The sequence below is a fragment of the Pteropus medius genome, unplaced genomic scaffold, assembly GCF_902729225.1.
Source record: "Pteropus medius unplaced genomic scaffold, Ma_sr-lr_union100, whole genome shotgun sequence".
Lineage (NCBI taxonomy): Eukaryota > Metazoa > Chordata > Mammalia > Chiroptera > Pteropodidae > Pteropus > Pteropus medius.
In genome coordinates this window covers 9741905-9752689 of record NW_024351073.1, presented here as the reverse complement: position 1 = coordinate 9752689, position 10785 = coordinate 9741905, and the positions used below count along the sequence as shown (strand labels likewise).

Genomic DNA, 10785 nt, shown 5'->3' with positions numbered 1-10785 from the left:
ATTATACACAAAATAAATGCAATACATCGTCTCTGCCATGTACAACTATTATGTTTTCTTAGATTACTTGACCATTTGAAACCTCATAAGTCTCTCCTCAGCTAATAACCTGGTCGTAAATAATGCACATTTGAAATAATCAATAGATCATACAAAAAATTAAGTATAAATTATTTTTTTTATTATAGAAGAAATATCAATGAAAGAATTAGGTTCCAACAGATAGATAGTTGAGTGGAATTTCCCTCCCTAATACTGAAAATGTTCCAAAGCCCCACTGTTATAATACATTGAAAAAAAATTGCTTGTGCTTTTGCAATAGCAATTAAGATCTTGCTATTCTTTGTAGGTAATTAAAGACCACATTTATATAAAACATTATTATTTCTAAGTCTTTTTGTGTTTACAATGCAATTAATATGATAACTTTGTAAACTGATGGTTAATTCTAGAAGAACATTGTTTTCTAAACCATACTTTATATAAACATTAGTTTTGATTTTCAAGACATATATGACTTTCATGAAATAATTTTTCTTCAAGATTGACCTCTTCAACTAAATGACACTAAGCATTTAGTTTGTATTATCCTAAAACAAGATAACAGACTAGAAAGACAGATAATAATATTAAACAAATAAAAGCTGTATTGTATTTCTTAAAAACTAAATTACTTGATATAATCCCTTCTCATTCTTTAAAGTATTTAATATGTTTCTTTTCTCTCAATGTCTTATCCTTGTTATGTATATCTCATTTGTACAAGCATTAATTAATCCTTCCAACAGGAGTAGGGAGTGCATTCCTTGCCAAAAAGTTTTGAAATTTGGTTAGATATGTTTAATTAAAAGTGTGGCAGAAGGTCTTTGGTGATATTAAAATATATTTTCAAAAGGAGAGCTAATCTATGTGTTTCATTGTTTTCAAATTCAATTACTAAATGTTTCAACAATAATTGTAAGTTCAACTTAGTAATTATAAATTCTATGTTTTGTTTTCCACAACCTATCTGAACTTTTGTGGCATTTTGCAATTAATTCATATTTTAGGTTCTTCCCTAATTTAATCATTTGAAACATATTCATTGTTAATTTGCTTTTCTTTGTTCATGAAAGATCTCTATCTATCTATCTATCATCATCTATCTATCTATCTATCATCTATCTATCTATCTATCTATCTATCTCATTATCATCATCTATCATCTATCTATCTATCTATCATCATTCAATCTATCTATCTACTCATTCATTCATCTATCTATCTCATCTATCTATCTATCTATCTATATTCCATCTGTCTGTCTATCTATCTATCTATCTATCTATCTATCTATCTATCTATCTATCTATCTATCTATCTATCATCTATCTATCATCTATCTCTTCCTCTCTCTCTCTGTTTCAATTATATACTCTTATTTACCAAGGCTTTGTCTTTGGAATCAACTGTGCCCTGTGCTGGGTACATATCTCACCAAAAAAAATTTACCATTACCTTTAAGTGTTCTGTGTTGATAATTATGAAGCAGAATGTGGGACAAGAAGAAAAGAAGGCACTGATCAATGATTATAGGCTGCTATACTAAAGGGTGGGAGACGACAGGACATATGCCATATACTTAAAAGATGACCCTATGTTCTGTTTGCAACAGCCCTAGTTTATATTTGTTGTCATCTCATTCAGTTTAGCATTTTTATACCAGGGCACTTTATTTTCTTATCCAACCCTTCCCAGATACAACATAATAAATAAACACTTCTCTTCCAAGGACAAGTTGTGCCTTTAATGAAATCTTAAATGTATTGTATTTCAACATCTCAAGAAGCTTAATGATGAATATGTAGCTTAAATAAAATTTAGACCTTTATATCCTTTATGGAATCTGTAGGAATGGCTCTGATAATGTGAAAACCAAAAGAAACAAGTCCATGGAGGGAATGATAATTTAGTTATTTTAAGACTATCCCCCAGGAAGAAGAATTATCACAGGTGTCTATAGTAAATGTCTATGCGTATCACTTTTTGAAGCCTGGCTTTCATTGAGATCAAATGACTATTGTTCTAAAATGACTTCATTTATATTCTGTCACAACCTTTCTTTGTACAGGCGCAACATGGAGCAAAAGGTGCCAGCGTGTTACCTCCTTAAGCAAAAATCTAAATTTCTCTTTAAACTTCTTTCAAATGTAATTCCCTTTTCTCTTTTTACTGCCTGTCCCTAATCAGATTTTAGAACTGTTTGAACTCTTGAACAACTATGTTTTAAATCAATCTACATGCTATAATAGTAGTGAATATATTTTTTGTTGTAGTTTAATGCCAGTTGGAAATATTTAGTGAAATATTCTACAATTAAAACAGCAAACACAGTCTACTTCCATGCTACCCTGAATAAGCCCTATCCTGTCTGATCTCGGAAGTTAAACAGGGCCGGGCCTGGTAAGTACTTGGATGGGAGACCACCTAGGAAGACCAGGTGCTGTAGGCGTATAAAATAAAAAATAAGGGATTGTAAGCTGACAAGGTCCTTGCAATCTGTGAGGTCAACCAAAGATTGCCTCACCTAAAAAATAATAATAATAAAAACAAACAGCAAACACAAATTTTTAAGCTTTTAGTGAATTGCAGTCATTAAAACATATATTTCTAACAGGAAATCATTTATAATTATCTCTATAATGGCGAGAGTAGACCTGAAAATATTAAATAAAGAGAGCTAAAATATCGTACATGGTTTAATTTTGAATTTTGAATAACTACTTGTTGGAAAAATATACTTTTATAACACTAATTTTTTATTCAAATCAATGTATGTTCTGTACCAAAATTGGATAAAACTGGGCAAGGGTTTGACTTTTCGGCTAGCACTCTAGAAAAAAATACATTAATAATCATAAAGAAAGAAAACTTATTTAATAAGTTTCATTTTATAAAGTGTTTATCAGGGAAAGGCACTCTAAATGCAGAAAAAAGTGCAGCATTGGTGAAAACCCCTGAAAGTTAAATATTTGCCCATTAAAATGAAGGAAAAAAATAAGTAAGAAAACATTCTATTAGTAGAATTTGTTTTTAGCTAAGCCCCTTAGAGAAATTACTTTTTAAATGAAAAATATTATGATTTTAAGGAGTGTTTCAATTTCAAATTTTGCAATAATAAAATATAAATTTGAAGGTAATTACTGATGCTTTTATAAAAATAAACTAAAGTAATCATATTGAAAATGGATTTATCAAGCAAAAATACAATAAGCTTTTAGGGACAATTAGGGCTAAGAAACTAATTCACATAAACAAATATTCAGAATACTTCCTCTGCTCTTTTTATTCTTAATTTGTTCCTTATATAATAAAAAATAAACAATTAAAACATTTTTACTTTGCTGACAAGGTTGTGTTTCTGTTTTAAAGATAATTTTATTTTTGAAAACATAATGAAAATATTTACTATATCCACCAATATAATGAATTAATATTTTAGTAAAACAAAAATGTTTCAAAATTAGATTATTTTATTGAAAATTGTCCCTGTTTAGATGATAAGTTATACAGTCAGGCATATATTAGACTATATTCTTTAAGACCTTTACTTTCACTATAAGGATGAGAGTGATAATGGAAATAGCAGGAATTACTAGATTTCTGTTTTAATTGAGTGAGTCATTGGGACTGTTCTTTTTTTTCTGGATACTTTGTAGAAAAATACACTTGCGTAGCAGAAATCAGTGCTCATGGGTGAGTCAATTTGGTATACGTGGTAAATGCTGTGCTAAACCTACTTCACCATACCAAGTCTGCTTTAGGACTGCATTGCCTACAGGCTGAATCAAATATTTGATTGTTCATTTGTAATTGGAGAAACAACTCATTTCAATTAAATTGAAGAAGTAGTGGACCTTTCTGCAAATGAGTTAAGGACCAAAAAGTATTCAAACGGTACAGCGTAAAGATGCATGAATTGAGAAAGAAATAATATATCGACAGATCAGCTAAAAGGAAAAGAATCACAAGGTATTTTTTTTTTACAATAAATAATTATAGAGCACCTATTATATGCTAGGTAGTAGATATAAGTTGTTAAAAAAGTATAATCTCTATTACATAGAATATACTGTAGAGTTAGACACTTAGAAGGTAGGAAGATAATTATAGTCAAACAGGAAAATTTAGGGCAGGTCACATATGAAAATTAGGAATTGTGGAAAAAAAATAAAAAGATTTATGAACACAGTGTAATCCTATTACCGAGAGAGTGAAAAAAAAAAAAAAAAAATTAAAGGAACTCCTCATACGTAAATCCAAGTCAGGAAATGGATTCTCAATACCACAGTTTCTGAATTATAGTAATAAAAGTTCTGCTAATGCTGGCTGCAGATCTGAGATTTTTATGGGGAGCTTGAAATATCCTGGGACAGTCTTCAATCATTGCAACATGATTCTATATTCTCAAGGACCTGGTCTTCAAAAGCAATATTGAAAGGATGAAATCAGTCACATTAGCATTAAAAAATTTGCATACTTTGCTCTCATGTCGCATCCTAGAGGAATAGCTCTGATTTGCTATTTCTGGCAAAAAAGGAGATTCTTGGTAAGTTGGTAATAGAGCAGTGTATGATCTCCACATATAAACATCTTTAGGACCTTATGAAGGAAAGTAGATTTATTAAGTTGCAAAGAGCTAGAGGAACAATAGGGAAATACCCTAACAAATAACAGAAAATCAAAGAAATAGTTCATAATCTTTTTAAAAGAACAGGGCTTTTCTTTGCAAAACCCTGACGTTGAGAGCTGAATCAGGAATAATAACATGTTCCATGTGAGAATATAGTTTATGGAGCCTTGTACGTTTGTAAATAAGATACATCCACTAAAATGTCAGAAAGTCAGCAGGAGATTACAGAAACTGCTGAGAAATAATTGCATATATAGAAGGTAAGGACAAGAAGATTTCCCAATAAAGCCCCCTTTCTCTGAGACCTGAGCAAGAAGGTCTGCACCTTAGGTTAAAGTCCGAGAAGGAGCCAATAGAAGAGAAGACACAGGCAACATTGCGTCAGGCCCAGGGTAACAATGGCAGAACAAGCCCTATTCTGCAAAGGCAGATAAATGAGCATAAACAAAGATTAGATAAGGAGGACTTGCTGAAGAACCTGATTGATTCTAAAGGATGCAAGGCAGATACTCCATCACACAAGACTAGCTTTGAGACAAGCCATCAGATTTTCTTCCTGTTGATAGAGTTGTATAGAAATCTTAAAACAACATGTGTTAATCACAGTTTCTTGTTTGAGCATCAAGGAATCAGCTATCCATACTGTTGGTTAAAACCAGGAGCCTGTGGAATTGACATAACAGCTTTATAGGACACGTGAAAGAAGTTCCTTTTAAAAACTTCAGTTTGATATATAGCAGAGAATATATACATGGAGAGAAACTTTAAATGTAACTCCTGATATAAGGGCTTCCTGAAGCACTCAGTAGTCAGTGGATAATCTACAAAGGAGAGAAGCTATATGTATATGTGATAATCTAAAGAAAGAATTCACCTACACAAAAATTTCAGCCTGCAAAATTGAGAGACGATCCATCTAAAAAGAGAGCACATACCTTTGGAAAGACTGTAGAAAATGCTTAACCACAGGTTAAACCTTACAATTATCTTTTAAAAATGTAAATACAATTGAGTAATTACAAGTTCTATTTATTACAATGAAGGGAAAAGACAAGATGCTATGAGATAATGAGCATGAGTGTGAGAAAATGTTTTGAGGAGATTGCTCAAGAAATTTCTTTCTAAGACAGCAGCATTCAAGCAGAGATCTGAGGGATACATAGAGCTTGATTATGAGAAGTTCTTTAATAGAAATGATTATGTTAGAGAGAATAGGATAGAAGAAGGTATTGGTTTAAAACAAACAAATAAAAAAAAGTTATTAACTCATGGACCTGAACAAAACCAAAGCAGCAGAAGTATAGGCCCTGAGGGGAAGAGCTTATGGGAGAAGGCTGGGGAATAGTGTGGGGTACAAGATCCATCATCTTGGGCCTTGCAGGCCATTGTGGTTAATTTTTTATGTTTCTTGTTTCTTTGATGTCTTTTAAGATCCTCCCCCCCCCCGCATCCCCTTTATACACAATGCCCTCCAGTTTTACTACAGTGTGTCTAGATGTGTGGATTTGTTTTAATTGTCTTTGGGTCTCATTTGCCCTTTCAGAGTGAAAATATGCTATTTTTAAACGGACAATTCTCAGCCATTACCCTTCAGCAATTGTTTCTCTGCCATTGTCTGCATGCTTTAACTCAAGAATACCCATTAGTTATCTTTTCTCCTCTTTAAGAAATATAATGCACTTATTTTAAAATAATTTTCAGAATCTCTACTATCGAATTCCTTTGTAAGTTCTTTATTTCATAAATAATGAGGTTTTTGTTTTTGTTTTTTTTTACCTTTTTGCCATTATTTTTCCTCATTTGCTGTGTAATCTTTGCCGGTCCATTGCTCATTTTAAAAGGTTTTAGTTTCCACATAGTTTTTGTTTTTTGTTTTGTTTGATTTTGTTTTTTATCAGTACCCACCTCTCTCCAGCTGGCGATTTTGTCATTGCCTGCCTCCAACCCTGGGCCCCGCCTCTTCATGCAGCTGTTCAGAGGTAACCAGGGCGATATCATTGCTCGAGTAGCCAGGCCCCAGCCAATATTTAATACTTGTCACCTTTCTTCTCACTACCCCATGTGAGCAATATCCATAAAAGTCATGGCCATAGGCTTCAGTTTCAGATGATTTATGGGCTCCATTCCTAGAATGAAGTGACTACTTTCACGTCGTGAGCCTGGGTTTGGTCCCTTGCAAGGCATGGGCCACTCAACCACCAGAAATCAAATTCCACATGCCTCTCCTGTCCCTGGAATTGGGATGCAACAGACTCATGGTTTTAGCTTTCCTTTTCCTGTTAATCAATTGAAAAGTTTATCTTGTTTTGGAGTATTCCCATATTCATAAAGAAAACTCAATATGACTTTGAAGCACTCTGCCAAGGAATGACAATATCCAAATTACAGTTTCAAAAGATCAGTCACTCCTGCAGCTGTACTGAGTGTGAGTTGGAGGGGCTTAAAGTAGGAGCAGTGATAGGAGTATGGGACACAAGCGGCAACTACAATGACGTATTTGAGATAAAGAAGCGAAATAATGGTGTGAATCAGGAAAAGTGTCACTGACCTCCAAGTGTAAAATGACAGTTACTCCAGCCTCTTACTGGCAAGTGCAAGTGGTATAAGGGAGACTCCACACATCAGATTAATTCCCCTTATTTTTGTTCACCCTTTTCTGGCCTCAGCACAGATCATGATTCCCACCTATTCATCACCCTCCATTTGTAGAATTTTGTGTTCATTTTGTTTTATATTCTCATGATCTCTCTGACATTCTTTACCACTAGATTCATAATGGACCATATTTGTGTGTCCTAAGTCACCTTTCTTAGTTTCTCAAAAGCAGAATAATGTGGTCCAATTCCCTTTGGGTGATAAAATTTCTGCCATGAAATGGAGTTTAAAATACGTTTTTAAATCAATCGTGATATTGCTGAGCATAAGACAAAATTCAAATAAAAGGGAAATGAGCGTGACCTGAGTCAAAGGCAACTCTCAGTGGCCTCCCTGAATCTCCTTTTGTATTTAAAGGTTTAATACGCATATTGATTCCTGTATCTCAGGTATTTTTCCTGTACAGAGGAAGATAAACAGTCCTACTTTTTAAACTCATATTATTTTTATAAACCAATCCAAAAACAAGGGTTTAAAAAGTTGTACTATTACATGTCTTTATATGAAAACAATGATTACTTCAATTGATCTCAATGCTTAGTCTTTTAGATTTTTAAAAGCATTAAAAATATTTAAAATATACAGAATTAAAGAGAATGATGTTACCTGGAGTCTGAAAAACTGTCACATGTACTTGTTGAGAAACCATTATACAAACATAATCTAGAAATCACTACCATGGTTCTAGTTATTTGAGGAATATCATTGTATACACCTCCATAGAGCACTAGAGTACTATGAAATGCTAAACATTTGACAGGTAGCCAGAGTCCTCCTAATCAATTTACAAAAAAAAAAAAAAAAAGTTGCTTTTTAACTAAGAGGTTTAAGACATTTTTAAAACTTTAACAGAAAAAAATCAATATTACTTTTCATAATTGTCCTGTGGTGTAGTTAAAACTGTAGTTATTCTGGACATGAAATACTGACTGTAAAATGTCAAAATGCCATGATATATGAGTAAGGAAAATTACCTGAATAGTATTTCATTCCAAGATATAAAGATTTATCAATTTTTTTGAAGGCTACAGTTATGAAATTTATAAAAAGTCTAAGTTAAAGGTAATTTAGAATTGACCCTCTCTTCATTTTCCCCTCTCCACTTCACCTTACATTTCTGCATCTTTTGCAATAAGGTCATTTTCACTGATACAAAGAGACATAAACTTATGTGCTCTTTACAGTAACAACTTTACTTGTTATTCTGGCCTCCTACCTTCTCAATGGCATTTGCCAAGGCTTACCATGGAGATTTTTCTATTTGTAGATCTGCCCTTCACAGAACATAAACCATGTGTGGCAACCTCAGATCAAAAGCCTCCTGCTGGAGATAGAAACATTTGCAGATTGTAATTGAACTTCTTTCTTCCCAGGCACTGTGCAACCCTCTCCCTCAACTCAGGAAGAACTGTAAATTATGAAGTTAGGGTAGAAGTTTCTCCCAAATATCCCAATGCCCAATAAATCTGTCAAAATTTGCTATTTTTAGTTTCAAGGTATAAGTATGTAGTTCTTACTATTCTTCTGATTTGACTAGAACTTTCTTATTTTTTTCTATGATGATATGGGCATTCAATGTATTTTTTAGCCATGTGAGATTTTTGCTTAAAGATCAACTTTTGGTTCATACTTTATAATTTTTTTGTTTTACTCCTGTTCATTCTTCCTTTTTTTTTTTTTCCTCCTATACTAAAACATATACATTTTACCTGGAAATGTTATTTCTTCCTTTTTACTGAACTATTTCTGAATAATTATTTCACTTCATTCACATTTATTTACAAGTGCATTTGGTATTTCACATAATTAAAATGAAGCAAATTTCAAAAGCTAACATCAAGCCACAGACACACCACCAAAATAAACCAGTCATAATTTGGTAAGCTTTTATCCATAGTTATATTTTTTAAATACATATAAGGTCACAAATAAAATTATTCTAGGGCACCTGCCCAGAGCGAGACAATTAATATTGCAAATTATTTAAATTAGGCAGTAACTTTATACATATTATGGTAAGCAATATAATGGCCACCCAAAGATGTTCATGCCTGAATCCCTGGAACCTATGGATAGGTTATATAATCTAGCCAAGAGGAATTAAGGTTGCATATGGAATAACATTTGTAAATTATCTGATTATTTCATAACACGGAGATTATGCTTGGATTTCTTAGTGGGCTCAACGTAATCACAAATGTCCTTTAGAGTATAAGAGTTAGCAAGGCAAGAATAGAAGTCAGAGTCAGAGAAATTTGAAGATGTCATGCTTCCTGTTTTAAAGACAGAGGAAAAATTATGAACCAGGAAATTAGACAGCCTTTAGAGGCTTAAAAAGGCAGAGAAATGGATTCTCTCCTAAGACCTCTAAAAAGGAATACCACTTTGTCAAAATCTAGATATTAGGACAATGAGACTTCTAACCTAAATAATAAATTTGTAGTGTTTTAATTCATTGTTTGTGGTAATCTTTTAAAGCAGCACTAGGAAATTAAGACTCATACATATTTTGCTTTTTATTTTTATTTATTTATATTTTTTAGGCAAGGCAACCCTTGGTTGACCTCACAGATTGCAAGGACTTTGTCAGCTTACAATCTCTTATTTTTTATTTTTTATGCTTACAACACCTGGTCTTCCTAGGTGGTCTCTCATCCAAGTAATAACCAAGCCTAATCCTGCTTAGTGTTGTGTCCAGAATAACCAGACCCAATTTGAGTGCTCTTAACCAAGAGACAGTTTATTAGCCGGCGGCTGTCCTTGCAAAGGAGCAGCCCCGAATTGCCAAGATACAAGGTTTTTAAGCCCCAAATCCCATTCCTCATTCTGTCTTAAACACAAAGGTCCATCTTTCTCCTATTCACTACCTGTCAACCCACTGGTCAGGTGTGCAAGCGGGAAGTACAGAAGCAGAAAGCTTGTTGTTAGAATGTTATGTTCCTATGGGTGATTGCCTATGTTTCCATGGGCAATAGCCAGTGTTCCCATGGGCGATGGCCAAACAGTAATTTTCAGCTTATATACAATTGATTATTTTTCATGCCACGCAAGCAAGCAGGGTTACACAGGCTAAAATTGGCAGTTAGCGTATGAGCTCATTGTTACAAGTTTCATGATTAACAGAATGTGGTTAGGGGTTCCAGAAACTAGGCCTAAGTTATAGACTTCCTTTGTCCAGTTTCAGGTTTTAATTATTCTTTAACCCTTTCACATTTCAGTGGGCTATTACAATTAGCTTCCAAGATCAGATGAGATCAGGCTTGTCCAGGGTGGCATGGCCATAGACATATTTTGCTTTTTAAATTTCAAACTATATATATATCTATATATATCTATATATATATATATATATATATATATGTATATATATACATATATATATATGTGTGTATATATATATAGAGATATATATATATACTTTTAAAAAATTCTATAGGATGCCCAGTAAATTCAAAGTG

General features: G+C 33.0%; 1 pseudogene; it reads left to right on the top strand.

Annotated features, from left to right (window-relative positions):
- Positions 1-2372: 2372 nt before the first annotated feature.
- On the top strand, positions 2373-2491 carry LOC120586413 (uncharacterized; annotated as a pseudogene).
- The last annotated feature ends 8294 nt before the right edge of the window (positions 2492-10785 follow it).